At 40.4% G+C, this 14,258-nt stretch overlaps 2 non-coding genes across 2 annotated transcripts; one reads left to right on the top strand and one right to left on the bottom strand.

Annotated features, from left to right (window-relative positions):
• Positions 1 to 762: 762 nt before the first annotated feature.
• On the bottom strand, positions 763 to 869 carry LOC141715319 (small nucleolar RNA R71). The gene has a single exon (XR_012572086.1). It is a non-coding gene; the product is annotated as a small nucleolar RNA R71 (small nucleolar RNA).
• A 13,075-nt stretch (positions 870 to 13,944) lies between these two features.
• LOC141715796 (small nucleolar RNA R71) lies at positions 13,945 to 14,051 on the top strand. The gene has a single exon (XR_012572545.1). It is a non-coding gene; the product is annotated as a small nucleolar RNA R71 (small nucleolar RNA).
• The last annotated feature ends 207 nt before the right edge of the window (positions 14,052 to 14,258 follow it).

The raw sequence follows: 14,258 nt of genomic DNA, 5'->3' as shown, positions 1-14,258 counted from the left end.
ATATTAATTTAACCTCAATTCTCTTAGTTAATGTTATTTAGTATAATCTCTTAGTTTAATAAAAACCCAATTTGTTATTTGTCTTAGCATTGAGCGATAACCATACATTGTTGCATTGGTGCATAAATTGAACTTAACCTAAACCAGTCTCTGTGGGAACGAATCTGATTTATATCTTATACTACTTGTGAACGCGTATACTTGCGTGAATATTAGCGCGTGTTTTCGCCTTAACAAGTTTTTGGCGCCGCTGCCGGGGACTCGGTGTTAATTTTTAGTTTATGTGCTTATCATCAGTGGTCGTTAAAGTTCACTGACTCGGATTCTTTTACTTTCACGGTTTATTTGTTTGTGTTTCAGGTACTCATTACAATGGGAGATCCAGCAGCACGAACGAAAGCCTTGATGGATTTTTCTCAACCCAAAATCAATGACATTCAATCTAGCATTGTCCGACCAGCTATCACAGCTAATACCTTTGAGATCAAGCCTGGCATAATTCAATGGGTACAGACTTCAGTCCAGTTTGGGGGTTCTCCAACGGAAGATCCCAATACACACATTAGGGATTTCATTGAAATATGCGACACCTTCAAGTTCAACGGTGTTTCCGCAGATGCTGTGAAGCTGAGACTATTCCCATTCTCTTTGAGGGACAAGGCTAAGAGCTGGTTACACTCTCTACCAGCTGGTTCGATTACTACTTGGGAAGATCTTGCTCAGAATTTTCTTACTAAATTCTTCCCTATGGCGAAGACAGCTGCAATGAGGAACGCTATTACTCAATTTGCGCAGCAAACGGGAGAATCGCTAAGTGAAGCTTGGGAGCGCTACAAGGAGATACTTAGGAAGTGTCCTCATCATGGAATTCCTGATTGGATGATCATCACTTGTTTTTACAATGGGTTGGGAGCACAGTCCAGACCCATGCTTGATGCAGCATCAGGCGGAGCAATATGTGCAAAGAGCTATGAGGAAGCTTATGATCTAATTGAACTGATGGCTGCTAATGAATATCAGTATCCAACCCAGAGATATCCACAGGGCAAGGTAGCAGGAGTTCTTGAAGTGGATACAGCTACAGCTATCACTGCTCAACTAAAGGCATTGTCTATGAAGATCGATTCTCTGGCTAACTATGGTGTTAAGCAGATAATTAGTGTTTGTGAGCTGTGTGCAGGTCCGCATGCGACAGAGCAATGCGCTATATCTAGCGACTCAGCTCAGTTTGTGAGCAACTTTCAGAGATCGCAACAACCAGTTCCAGACACTTATCATCCTGACAACTGGAATCATCCTAACTTCAGCTGGAGCAACAATCAGAATGTGATGCAACAGCCGTTCCAGCCGTTTGGAAATAAGCTGTTCAACTCTCTTAGTTTTCAGCAACAACTCCAACTTCAACAACAAACTCATGATGCAGGTCTATCTTCGAATGAAAAATCTGAATTAGAGGAGTTAAGGCTTATGTGCAAAAACCAGGCTCTTATATGCCAAAGCCAAGCTGTTTCTATCAAGACTCTGGAGAACCAATTAGGGCAAATTGCTAATGCCTTATTGAATCGACCACCGGGAACGCTTCCTAGTGATACAGAAGCCAATCCAGGAAAGAGGGAAGTTGAGGAACATGTGAACGCCATCACCTTAAGGTCTGGAAAGGTCGCAAGCCCCCAAATTCAGCAAGACGAAGAGCCTGAAAAATCTCAAGATTCAGAAAATACAGTTGTGGCTGAAGAAGATGTGCAGAAGGAAGTAGAGGTGGAACCAAGGAAGACTACTGTGGAACACACTCCTCCTGAGGGTAATACAGGGGAGAAACAAATCTATCCTCCACCTCCTTTTCCTAAAAGGCTGCAGAAGAAAAAGCTGGATAAGCAGTTTGAGAAGTTTCTGGAGGTGTTCAAGAAACTTCATATCAACATACCTTTCGCTGAAGCTCTTGAACAGATGCCTAGCTATGCGAGGTTTATGAAAGGTATTCTCTCTCGGAAAGTGAAGCTCGATGACTTAGAGACCGTTGCTCTAACGGAGGAATGCAGTGATGTGCTGTAACAGAAGTTGCCTCCGAAGCTTAAAGATCCTGGAAGCTTCACTATTCCTTGCACCATCGGAAACTTGTCGTTCGACAAGTGTTTATGTGATTTAGGAGCTAGCATCAATCTGATGCCCTTATCTATCTTCAAGAAGCTTGGTCTGCCTGAGCCGAAACCAACATACATGTCATTGCAACTAGCTGACCGTTCCATCGCTTATCCACGAGGTATAGTGGATGATGTCTTGGTCAAGGTGGATAAACTCTTCTTCCCTGCTGACTTTGTAATTCTTGATTTCGAGGAAGATAAGAAGATTCCCATTATCTTGGGAAGACCATTCTTGGCTACAGGCCGAACTATGATCGATGTGCAAAAAGGAGAGCTTACGATGAAGGTTCATGATCAGAAGGTCACTTTCAATGTGTTCAAGGAAATAAAATTACCCATAGCTAAAGAGGAGTGCTTTAAAGTAGAGCAAATTCAGGTTTTGAATGCACATCTGTGGAAGAGGAAGTTGGATGTGCCATTCGATTCTCTTGGGTTAGCAGAGCTGAAAATTTCTCAGGAGCGTCTCGAGCCGTCTATTGAAGATGCTCCCACACTTGAGCTCAACCCACTACCAGATTACTTGAGTTATTCATTGTTAGGTGCACCCCCTGACAAGGGGTTGGAATATATCTTTGATGATGTAGAGGCTAGCCGAACGGATCCTCCAGTGCCTATAAAGGGTTCTTCTCATATGCAGCAGATAGTTGATAGGACTGGTGTTGGTGATGAGCAGTACAGGCGAGTAACTAGGCGTATGGAGGCCATGCACGATATTCACCGTCATTTTGCTGCAGATTTGATACATGCTTTCGGTACTGTTGTTCGAGACACTGATGGCGAGGTTGATTGGCCACCTGATCCTCCACCCGACGAGGGTGAATCTCCCGCTAATTAGGTATGCCTGAAATCCTTATTATTGCCTTCAATGAGGACATTGAAAATTTTAAGTATGGGGGTGGTAGTTAAGGAATATTGTGTGTGTGTCATTTAGTTGCATATTCATGATAGTTTAGTTCATATAGTTGCATAATTTATGCCATATAGTTTTTTTTTATGAATGTCATGTAGCTCATGCATTTACCATGATCCCTTTTGCAATGATTTATCGACTGAATTGTGATATTGATGCGAGTGTAGTGATAGCATTAAAGTGATATTAAGTTGTGTAGGTTGATATGCATGCTAGAAACAATTGTAAGTCCACTAAGTCTTAGAGAATGCGAAAGGGCTAGATTGTGTTATGATTTGGTTGTTTTCAAGGTCAATCTACTTATTATGCTTAGAATTCGATTATAGGTTCTTAGTGATAAAGACATGAAAAAGAAAAATTTTGGAGAAAAAAATATGGAAGTTATTGCTAGTTGTGGCTAGGCGTCAATTGGCTAGTAGCCTGCTCGCGTATGTTGCGAGTAGTCTAGGGTTGAGTAAGATGGAGCGAAACGCACTTGCTCAGAAATTAAAAAAATTAAAAAAAAAAAAATTTGGCATAATTGATCAAGAGTGGGCTCTTTGGTATTCGAGTTATTAAGTTCTTAGGGGACTATGTGCCTAGCGACCTAAGGCTTTTAGAGTCTGGGATCCGCTAACCTAACGCTCGTTACATGGATATCATTGTATAAGTCTTTTGTGGACCTCACTCATTGCACGGTCAAATAAGCATTTGAGTTGTAAATAAAAAGCACGATTCCGTAGTAAGCTCCAGAGTTCTTGTAGTGTTGTATATCACTTTGTGCCTGGAATTTTTATTCTTTGTATAATCGTAGGATTGCCTTGAGGATAGTCTAGTCATAGTAATTGGTCTAGTTCCGAAGCATATCTGTTAAGCATTTGCACACACCACGTTTCTGGTTTGCATGAGTTTATTGATCTTTAGTTGTCTAACTGCATTCGTTGAGATGTGGCAATTTGGTTGATTAATTGTAGTAAGGGGGATCGCTGCATTTTCATATAGATTGTATTCATTCATATTTTTATTTGTTTTTGAGTCTGTGACGCTTGAGGGCAAACATCAATTTAAGTTTGGGGGTGTGATAAGTGGCATTTTATACCACTTAGAACGTCTTAAAATGGCTTAAATTGGTGTCTTGAAATCAAGTATTTTTGTGTATTTGATGCGTTTTTCTAGTGTTCATGCATTTCAGGGTATTAGTTGCATTTCGGGGGAGGAATCATCAAGAATAAGCCTTGGCATGTGTTCACCATTGCGAGAGGAAAGGAACGGGCAGATTACGGCGAAGAAACGGAGCAAACTTGGATTTTTTCCAGTAGAGGCCTGCGCGCCCGCGCAGCTATGCTGAGCGGCCGCGCAGCAACCTGCGCGCCCGCGCAGCTATGCTGAGCGGCCGCGCAGGGTCGGGAATTTTGCTGAATTATTTTAGACTTCTACTTCTGTTTGGCTTCCAACTTCTATGTAATCTGAGTTTTATGGGACTATTATATAAGTAGATTTGAGACGTTTTCAGAGGGAGAATTAAGAAGAAGAAGATTGTGTTTTACGCAAGAAGCGAAGGGGATACCAAGGAGAAGACCTAGAAGCACAGAACAACTCCGAAAAAGAAGATCTTGTTTTCAACTTGTGATTCTTTGAATTAGTTGTAACTTTGGATGCTCGTTTTCGTTCTTGTTGAACCTAGATCTCGTTTATTCGTACTTTGATTATTATTTAGTTTATTGAGACCTTGTTTATACCATGCTTTCATTGGAACCCATGGTGACGATGAGTTCGATTATGGGCTAATCGTTGTCATGGGATTCTAGCGGATTTACTTATGGATTTCAATAGTTAATTGTTTCGATATCTTGGTGTGTGGTGATTGTATGATATCCTAGTATTGGTTGTGCTTATTTGTCTTATGTGCGTAGCTAACATATAAGATAGCGTGTTAATCTCTATTGAAGCGACAGTGAATATAGAGGTTTAGAACTTGCCATGCTAGTATAGGTTCATGTATGTGTATGCATGATTCGTAGGTAACTCTAACCGTTTTACTTGCCCTATGTAATCAAGATAGATAACTTGTGCTTAAACCGTTATGTTGTCAAATTCTATAGACATATAGGGTCTCAATATAATTGGTGCCTATTCAGCTTCTATCTCTTTTGTGGATGTCTGGTAGAATGGTACTCGTGCAACAAAAGTTGGCGTTTATCAGTTTCGTGTTATCTGATTAGTGTCCTCACCATCACATGCTAAGGTTAAGAACAATAAGGCTATTGAATGAAGTATTTAATGAAGTTAGGATCCCATGTTTATCATATATATTAATTTAACCTCAATTCTCTTAGTTAATGTTATTTAGTATACCAATTTGTTATTTGTCTTAGCATTGAGCGATAACCATACATTGTTGCATTGGTTCATAAATTGAACTTAACCTAAACCAGTCTCTGTGGGAACGAATCTGATTTATATCTTATACTACTTGTGAACGCGTATACTTGCGTGAATATTAGCGCGTGTTTTCGCCCTAACAAGCGGCTGCAGAAGAAAAAGTTGGACAAACAATTTGAGAAGTTTCTGGAGGTGTTCAAGAAACTGCATATCAACATACCTGTTGCTGAGGCTCTCGAGTAGATGCCTAGTTATGCGAAGTTTATGAAAGGTATTCTCTCTTGGAAAGTGAAGCTAGATAATTTAGAGATTGTCACTCTCACGGAGGAATGCAGTATTGTGCTGTAACAGAAGTTACCTCCGAAGCTTAAAGATCCAGGAAGCTTCACCATTCCATGTACTACTGGAAAAGTGTTTTGACAGATGCTTATTTGATTTGGGAGATAGCATCAATCTGATGCCTTTGTCAATTTTCAAGAAACTGGATTTACCTGATCTCAAACCAACTTATATGACCTTGCAGTTGGCTGACATTTTTATTGCATATCCGTGAGGTATTGTGGAGGATGTATTGGTCAAGGTTGATAAACTCATCTTTCCTGCTGATTTTGTAATTCTTGATTTCGAGGAGGATAAGAAGATTCCCATAATCTTGGGAAGACCTTTCTTGGCGACTAGCCGAACCTTGATAGATGTGCAGAAGGGTGAGCTCACCATACGAGTTCTGGATCAGGATGTTACTTTTAATGTGTTCAATGCTATAAAAATTCCTACTGATAATGATGAGTGCTTAAAAGTGGAGTTGGTCGATTCGATGGTCACATCGGAACTTGATCAATTGCTAAGGTCTGATGCCTTAGAAAAAGCCTTGTTGGGGAATTCGGATAGTGAAGATGACGAAGGTGAAGAACAATTGAAATATTTAAATGTTTCTCCCTGAAAAAGGAAAATTGATATGCCTTTTGAATCTCTTGGAATGGAAGAATTGGATAAAGCTCCTAAACGCCTCAAGCCTTCTATTGAGGAAGCTCCCACTCTCGAGCTTAAGCCTTTACCTGAACATTTGAGGTATGCATTTTTAGGTGATGAATCTACTCTTCAAGCTATTATTGCATCTGACCTTTCAAGTAGTGATAAGGAAAAGCTTTTGAGGATTCTGAGAGAGTTCAAGTCGGCAATCGGATGGACTATAGCAGATATCAAGGGAATCATCCCTTCTTACTGTATGCATAAAATTCTGCTAGAAGAGGGTAGAAAACCGACGGTCGAGCTACAAAGAAGACTTAATCCTATCATGAAGGAGGTAGTGAAGAAGGAAATTCTTAAGTGGCTAGATGCAGGGATCATCTACCCTATCTCTGACAGTTCATGGGTAAGCCCGGTTCAATGTGTACCAAAGATAGGTGGAATTACTGTGGTAGCGAATGAGAAGAATGAGTTTATTCCTACAAGGACAGTTACGGGGTGGGGAGATTACATGGACTACAGGAAGCTAAACAAAGCCACTAGGAAGGATCACTTCCCTTTGCCCTTCATTGATCAGATGCTTGACAGGTTGGCCGGTCATGAGTACTATTGTCTTTTGGATGGCTATTCGGGTTACAATCAGATTTGTATCGCTCCAGAAGATCAGGAAAAAACTACCTTCACTTGTCCATTTGGTACTTTCGCCTTCAGAAGAGTTTCTTTTGGTCTGTGTGGTGTGTTAGTCGCTAAACACGCGCTAATAATACACGCAAGTATACGAGTTCGCAAGTAATATAGAATCTTTTCTAGTTCGTTCCCACAGAGACTGTATTGGTTAACTATCTAATTTATGCACCTAAGCAACAATGTATGGTTATTATCCAATGCTAAGACGATAACAATTTGAGATTGTTTATAACTAAGAATTACACTAACAATTATAACTACGAGAATAAGATTAACTGAATTGATATATATGACAAACATGGGATTCTAACTTTATTAAATACTTCATTCAATAGCCTTATTATTCTTAACCTTAGCATGCAATGGTGATGACACTAATCAGATAACACCAAACAGATAAACGCCAACTTTCATTACACGAGTACCATTCTACCAGAAATCCATAAAAGAGATAGAAGCTGAATAGGCACCAATTATATTGAGACCCTTTATGTCTATAAAATTTGACAACATAACGGTTTAAGCACAAGTTATCTATCTTGATTATATAGGGCAAGTAAGATGGTTAAAATTGCCTACGAATCATGCATGACTCATACATGAATCTATGCTAGCATGGCAAGTTCTAAATCCTTAAATTCACTTTCGCTTCATTAAGAATTAACACACTATCTTATAAGTTCGCGACGCTCATAAGACAAATACGCACAACCAATACTAGGATATCATACAATCACCACATACTAAGGCATCAAACAATTTAACTAAAAAAATCCATAATAAATCCGCTAGAACCCCACGATAACGATTAGCCCATAATCGGACTCATCATCAATGTGGATTTCGATGAAAACATGATATAACAATGTAGTCTTTATACGAATAAATAAAACCAAGTACAAACAAGAGTATAGGTTCAGCAAAACAAGAAATAAGCATCCAAATGACAACTCAAAACAAAGATTCACAAGAATAAACTAGATCGTCGCTGCGCGCTATCACAGCGCTGGCGCGCTGCATTTTTGGAACCCCGGGCCGGCCGCGCGCTATCACAGCGCAGGCGCGCCGTCCTTCTGGAAAAAACTCAGATTTCTTCTTAAAATTTGCTACTTAGAGCCGGATTTTCCAACACCACCGGGACACCAAATTAGCACCAAAACAATCAATATTCACCTGAATACCTGAATAGTGCCTGAAATGCAAAAACACTAGAAAACACATTAAAACACATAATAACTTGAGTACAAATATACCAATTCAAAGTTTATTAGAGCATAATAAAGTGTCATAAATGCCACTCAACATACCCCAAACTAAAATTCATGAATGCAACTATATGAATGCAACAATCCCCGATAGAATAACTCAACCAACCAACAAGCAGCATATCAACAAATGCAGTTATTCGCATTAAGATTAATCAAATCATACAAATCAACTTACAAATTAGAGACGGGCGTGTGTGAAGATGCTTACAGATATACTATCACAACTAAATCAATAACCATGACTCACTACTTATCAATGCAATCGTAAGGTTATAAATAAAATAAAAAATTAGACTCAAAATAACTTATAACACTTCAATTCTTATATTGAAGTTTTATACGGATTCATGCTTTTATTCACAAAAAAATAACACAAGTATGCTTATTTGATCATGCAATGAGTGTGATCCACAAAAGACTTATACAATAGCACCCATGTAGCGAGTGTTAGGTTAGCGGATCCCAGACAATAAAAGCATTAGGTCACTAGGCACAAAGTCCCCTAAGAACTTAATAACTCGAGTACTAACCTCGTGATCAATTATACATAACACTTATTCTTTTTTTTTTCATTTTTCATTTTTTTTTCTTTTCTTTTTTTTCACAATTTCTAAATGAGTGTGTTTCGCTCCATCTCATTTAACCCTAGACTACTCATAAAAATATGAGCTGGCTACTAGCCATTTGACACCTAGCCACACAACTAGCAATGAAATCCAATTTCTCCAATTTTTAAATATCCATGTCTTTTATTATTAAGAGAATACCCTAAATTCTAAATATAAACAAGCGATTAAACCTCGACGAAACAAATAAACCATGATCAGGATCTAGCACTCTAGCAACCTATAAGACTTAGTGAAATACAAGTGTCTCTAGCATGCAAATCAATCCAATAAGACTCTACATCACTAAATATGACATCACTACACTAGCATCAATATCGCAAGTCAATCGGAAAAATTATCTAAGGGATCATGTTATATTGCAAATGCATAAAACTACATGAACAAAATATCATGTAAACTACCAAAAAAAAAACTACATGGCAAAATATGCAAACTATATAAACTAAACTATCATGAACATGCAAACTATATGAGACTCACACAAACATATTCCTTCAACTACTATCCCCAAACTTAAAATATTCACTGTCCTCAATGAAGGTAATAGTAAGGAATCAGGCATACCTATTCTGAATCAGAATCCTCACCTTCAAGGGGTGGAGTGTCAGGTATGTCAGGAGGCGGATACACAGAATCCTCACCAAATATTGGCCACTGAATGTCAACTCCAGTGGCTCTAAATGCAGTCCCAAGTGCCTGGGTGAGATCCTGTGCAAAACGACTATGAATATCGTGCATCACATCCATCCTCCTTGCAAGACGCCTATACTGCGTCGAACTCAAACCATCTCCCATATCCGCTCCTATTGCCTCCTGCTGCTGCTGTGATGGTCCTCCTTTATCTCCTAACTGAGATCTCCATGCAGTCCTACTCGCCTGACCAACAGCTGGCCTCCCACCAGGAATGTGGTCAAAAGAATACCCAAACCCCTTCAGATTGGGCTTGCCTCCATCCCATTCCTGCATCATAGCCAAAGTAGTGCTATCGATCAGAGCACTCGGAATCTGCAACCGCTTATGTGTAGGCCAATGCACACCAACTGTCACACACAACTTTGTCACCATTGACGCATACAGATTGATCCCGTAGTGCTCCCCCTCAAGAACCTCAGAATCCCCTGGTATATCACCATCCCCAAATCTACATAATCACCCTGCAGAATGCCCCATAGCAGTCGTGCACGCTCCATAGTAACCTCATGCACATGCGAAGATGGATTGCCCCTCTTGATCTTCCAATGTGTGTCGGGCCAGCACAGAGTAGCAACAATAAGATCCAGATCAAAGTCCTCTGGAGTCTTATCATTCCAGGTATCCTGCCCCACCTTCCTCGCGGGCTGCTCAATCACGATCCTGATAGCCTCTGCACTATACTCCACCATCCTCCCTCGCACCACAGTGAAGCCATTCTTCTCGGCCTTGGCGTTCGCATAGAACTCACGAACCACACTCATAGGCACAGCAGCTGGTGCCTCACAGAAATGAACCCAGCCCATCTCCAAGATCATCTCCAAAAGCTTACCATTATTCCCAGATGGAAGGAAACCGCTCTCCTTAGCAATAGGCTTCGCGAGAAGCCTCGTGTACTCCTCCTCAGCCTCGGGAGTAGAAAACCTGGGCCTCAAACCACTCGAAGTTGAAGAATCGGTGGCGCTGCTATCGACTTGAATTTTTTGTCTCTTGGGTGCCATGGAAATTGATTAGAGAGAATAAGAATTATGTTCAAGAGAGAATTTGTGTTTTAGAGTTTGTAAATTGGTGAAGAAGTTTGTGTATGGGGTGTATGTATATATAGGTGGTGAAAAGAGAATTAAATATGGAATAGAAGTGGGATTTGATTATGGGAATAATGGGAGTAATGGGTTTGACTTGGAGAGGGAATTATGGGATGTGGGGGAGTAAAATTTGGTTAGGAATTGATTTTGGGACAAAATTTCCGTTCCCCCCCTTAAACTGCCTTTTATTTTTTTCCAATTTCGGGACACGGCGCGGGCGCCGATACTTCTTCCAAACCGGCGCGGTCACGCGCTCTAACAACGTGGGAGCGCGGTGTTTCTATGAAAATGGCGTGGCCGCACCCTGAGCCAGCGCGGGCGCGCCAGGCTTCTGTAGTCAGACCTGAATTTTTCCTTTTTTTTGATTTTTTGTGATTTTCTCTTTTCTTCTTGCTTCCTCTACTTAATAATGTACAACAAACTTGGGTTGCCTCCCAAAAAACGCTTCTTTTATGTCGCTAGCTCAGCGTAGAATCTGGAGATCAAGTGGACAATAAACGGTATTAACCACCTCGCGGTTTGCCGTATCACCATAATAGTGCTTCAACCGTTGACCATTTACCTTGAATGCTTGGCCCAGATCATTCTAAAAAATTTCCACCGCTCCATGTGGAAACACAATTTTGATTATGAAGGGCCCTGACCATCTTGACTTCAACTTTCCAGGAAAAAGATGGAGACGAGAGTTGAATAAAAGAACTTGTTGCCCTGGCACAAATTTCTTGAGCACTAGACCCCGATTGTGCCACCTCTTGACTTTCTCCTTATACATCTTGTTGTTTTCATAAGCTTGAAGTCAAAACTCGTCAAGTTCATTTAACTGAAGCATCCTCTTCTTTCCAGCTGCATCCAAGTCCAGATTTAATTTCTTCAAAGCCCAATATGCTTTATGCTCGAGCTCCACAAGCAAATGACACCCCTTACCATACATCAACTGAAACGGAGACATTCCCAATGGAGTCTTATATGATGTTCTATACGCCCAAACAGCTTCATCAAGCTTCAAAGACCAATCCGTCCTTGATGGACAAACCACTTTCTCCAAAATATGCTTGATCTCTCTGTTAGATACCTCAGCCTGACCTTTCGTCTGAGGATGATAAGTCGTAGCGATGCGATGATTCATAATATACCTTTTCGTCATAGCAGTGAACTTGCGATTGCAAAAATGCGACCCCTCATCACTGATTATGACTCTTGGAGTTCCAAACCTGGTGAATATTTGCTTGTGAAGAAAATTAAGCACCACTTTTGCATCATTTGTTGGCAATGCCTTAACTTCAACCCATTTCGACACATAATCAATTGCTACAAGATATACTGATTGTTACAAGACAAGACAAATGGCCCCATGAAGTAAATTCCTGAAACATCGAAGACCTCAACCTGGAGAAGCACATTAAGAGGCATCTCATCCTTTTTAGACATATTACCCACTCGTTAACATCGATCACATTTCAAAACAAACTGATGAGCATCTTTAAACAATATTGGCCAAAAGAAACCTGCTTGAAGAACACGAGTTGCTGTCTTTTCTCCATCATAATGTCCTCCATAAGCCGTTGAGTGGAAATCTAGCAAGATCCCCCCCCCCCGTTTCTCTATAAGGAATACATCTTCTGATGATTTGGTCAGCTCCTTTGCAAAAAAAATGGCTCATCCCACATATACCACTTCACCTCATGAATAAACTTCTTCCTTTGAGCATAAGATAAGTCAGGAGGCATGATTATACTCACAAGATAGTTCACAATATCTGCAAACCACGGTTCTTCTTCTTGCACTCCAAACAGCTGCTCATCGGGAAAAGACTCATTTATCAATATCTTATCCAATGAAGTAGCGTTAGGATTCTCTAAACGCGAGAGATGATCAACAACTTGATTTCTAGTTCCTTTTTCTGTCCTTGATATCTAGTTCAAATTCTTGTAGCAAAAGAACCCATCGAATTAATCTAGGCTTCGAGTCCTTCTTTGAGATGAGATATCGAATGGCGGCGTGATCAATGAAAACTTTCACCTTAGTCCCCAGTAGATAAGATCGAAATTTTTCAAAACCGTAGACAATAGGCAAAAGTTATTTCTCCATAGTAGTGTAATTCAGTTGAGCACCATTTAGAGTCTTACTAGCGTAGTAGACTACATGAAATATATTGTTCTTTCTCTTCCCAAGAACTGCTCCAACTGCATAGTCATTTGCATCACACATCATATCAAAAGGCTCATTCCAATCAGGTGCAGTTATGACAGGTGCCGTGATTAAACTCTTCTTCAATGTCTCGAAAGCTGCAAGGCACTCGTTATCGAATTTAAAAGGAACATCTTTCTCTAAGAGACTGCATAAAGGCTTTGAAATTTTCGAGAAGTCCTTGATGAAATGCCTGTAGAAACCCGCATGACCAAGAAAAATGTGAATCCCCTTGACAGAAATAGGTGGAGGAAGATTCTCAATGACCCCACCTTGGTCTTGTCCACCTCTAGACCCTTATTAGAAACCTTGTGCCTGAAAATAATGCCTTGACGCACTATAAAATGACATTTCTCCCAATTGAGAACCAGATTGGTCTCAACACACCTCTTGATAACGTGTCCCAGATTCTGAAACCATTCATCAGAAGAATCACCAAAGACTGAGAAGTTGTCCATGAACACCTCCACATTCTTGCCAATCATGTCAGAAAAGATGGCCATTATACATATCTGAAATATGGCTGGTGTACCACACAGACCAAAAGAAACTCTTCTGAAGGCGAAAGTACCACATGGACAAGTGAAGGTAGTCTTTTCCTGATCTTCTGGAGCGATACAAATATGATTGTAACCCGAATAGCCATCCTGAAGACAGTAATACTCATGACCGGCCAACCTGTCAAATATATGATCAGTCTCATGAGCACCAGCACAGAGTTCACAGACACTAGTGATTTGATTAAATCCATAATTAGCCAAAATGTCCACCTTCATTGTCAAAGCCTTAAGTTGGGCAGCGATAGCAGTTGTTGTGTCCAACTCTAAAATTCCTGCTACTTTTTCCTGAGTCAGTCTCTGGGAAGGATTCTGGTACTCATTATCAGCCATCAGTTCAATAAGTTCATAGGCTTCATTGTAGCTCTTAGCCCACAAGGCTCCTCCTGATGTTGCATCAAGCATGGGCCTAGAAGTAGGACCTAATCCATTATAGAAGCAGTTAATAATCATCCAATCAGGCATGCCATGGTGTGGGCACTTCCTTAACATCTCCTTATATCGATCCCAAGTCTCATACAGAGATTTTTCAGTTTGTTGCGCGAACTGGGTAAGAGCATTCATGATTGCTGCAGTCTTCGCCATGGGGAAGAATTTTGTGAGAAACTTTTGAGCAAGATCTTCCCAAGTTGTGATAGACCCTACTGGTAGAGAGTGTAACCAACACTTAGCTTTGTCTCTCAGAGAGAATGGGAAGAGTCGTAGCTTGATAGCATCTTCAGTCACATCATTAAATTTGAAAGTGTCGCAGATCTCGATGAAATCCCTGATGTGTAT

Source organism: Apium graveolens, chromosome 3, assembly GCF_009905375.1.
Source record: "Apium graveolens cultivar Ventura chromosome 3, ASM990537v1, whole genome shotgun sequence".
In the NCBI taxonomy this organism is placed as follows: domain Eukaryota; kingdom Viridiplantae; phylum Streptophyta; class Magnoliopsida; order Apiales; family Apiaceae; genus Apium; species Apium graveolens.
The sequence above is the reverse complement of the archived record's forward strand: the minus strand, read 5'-3'. Positions and strand labels throughout refer to the sequence as shown.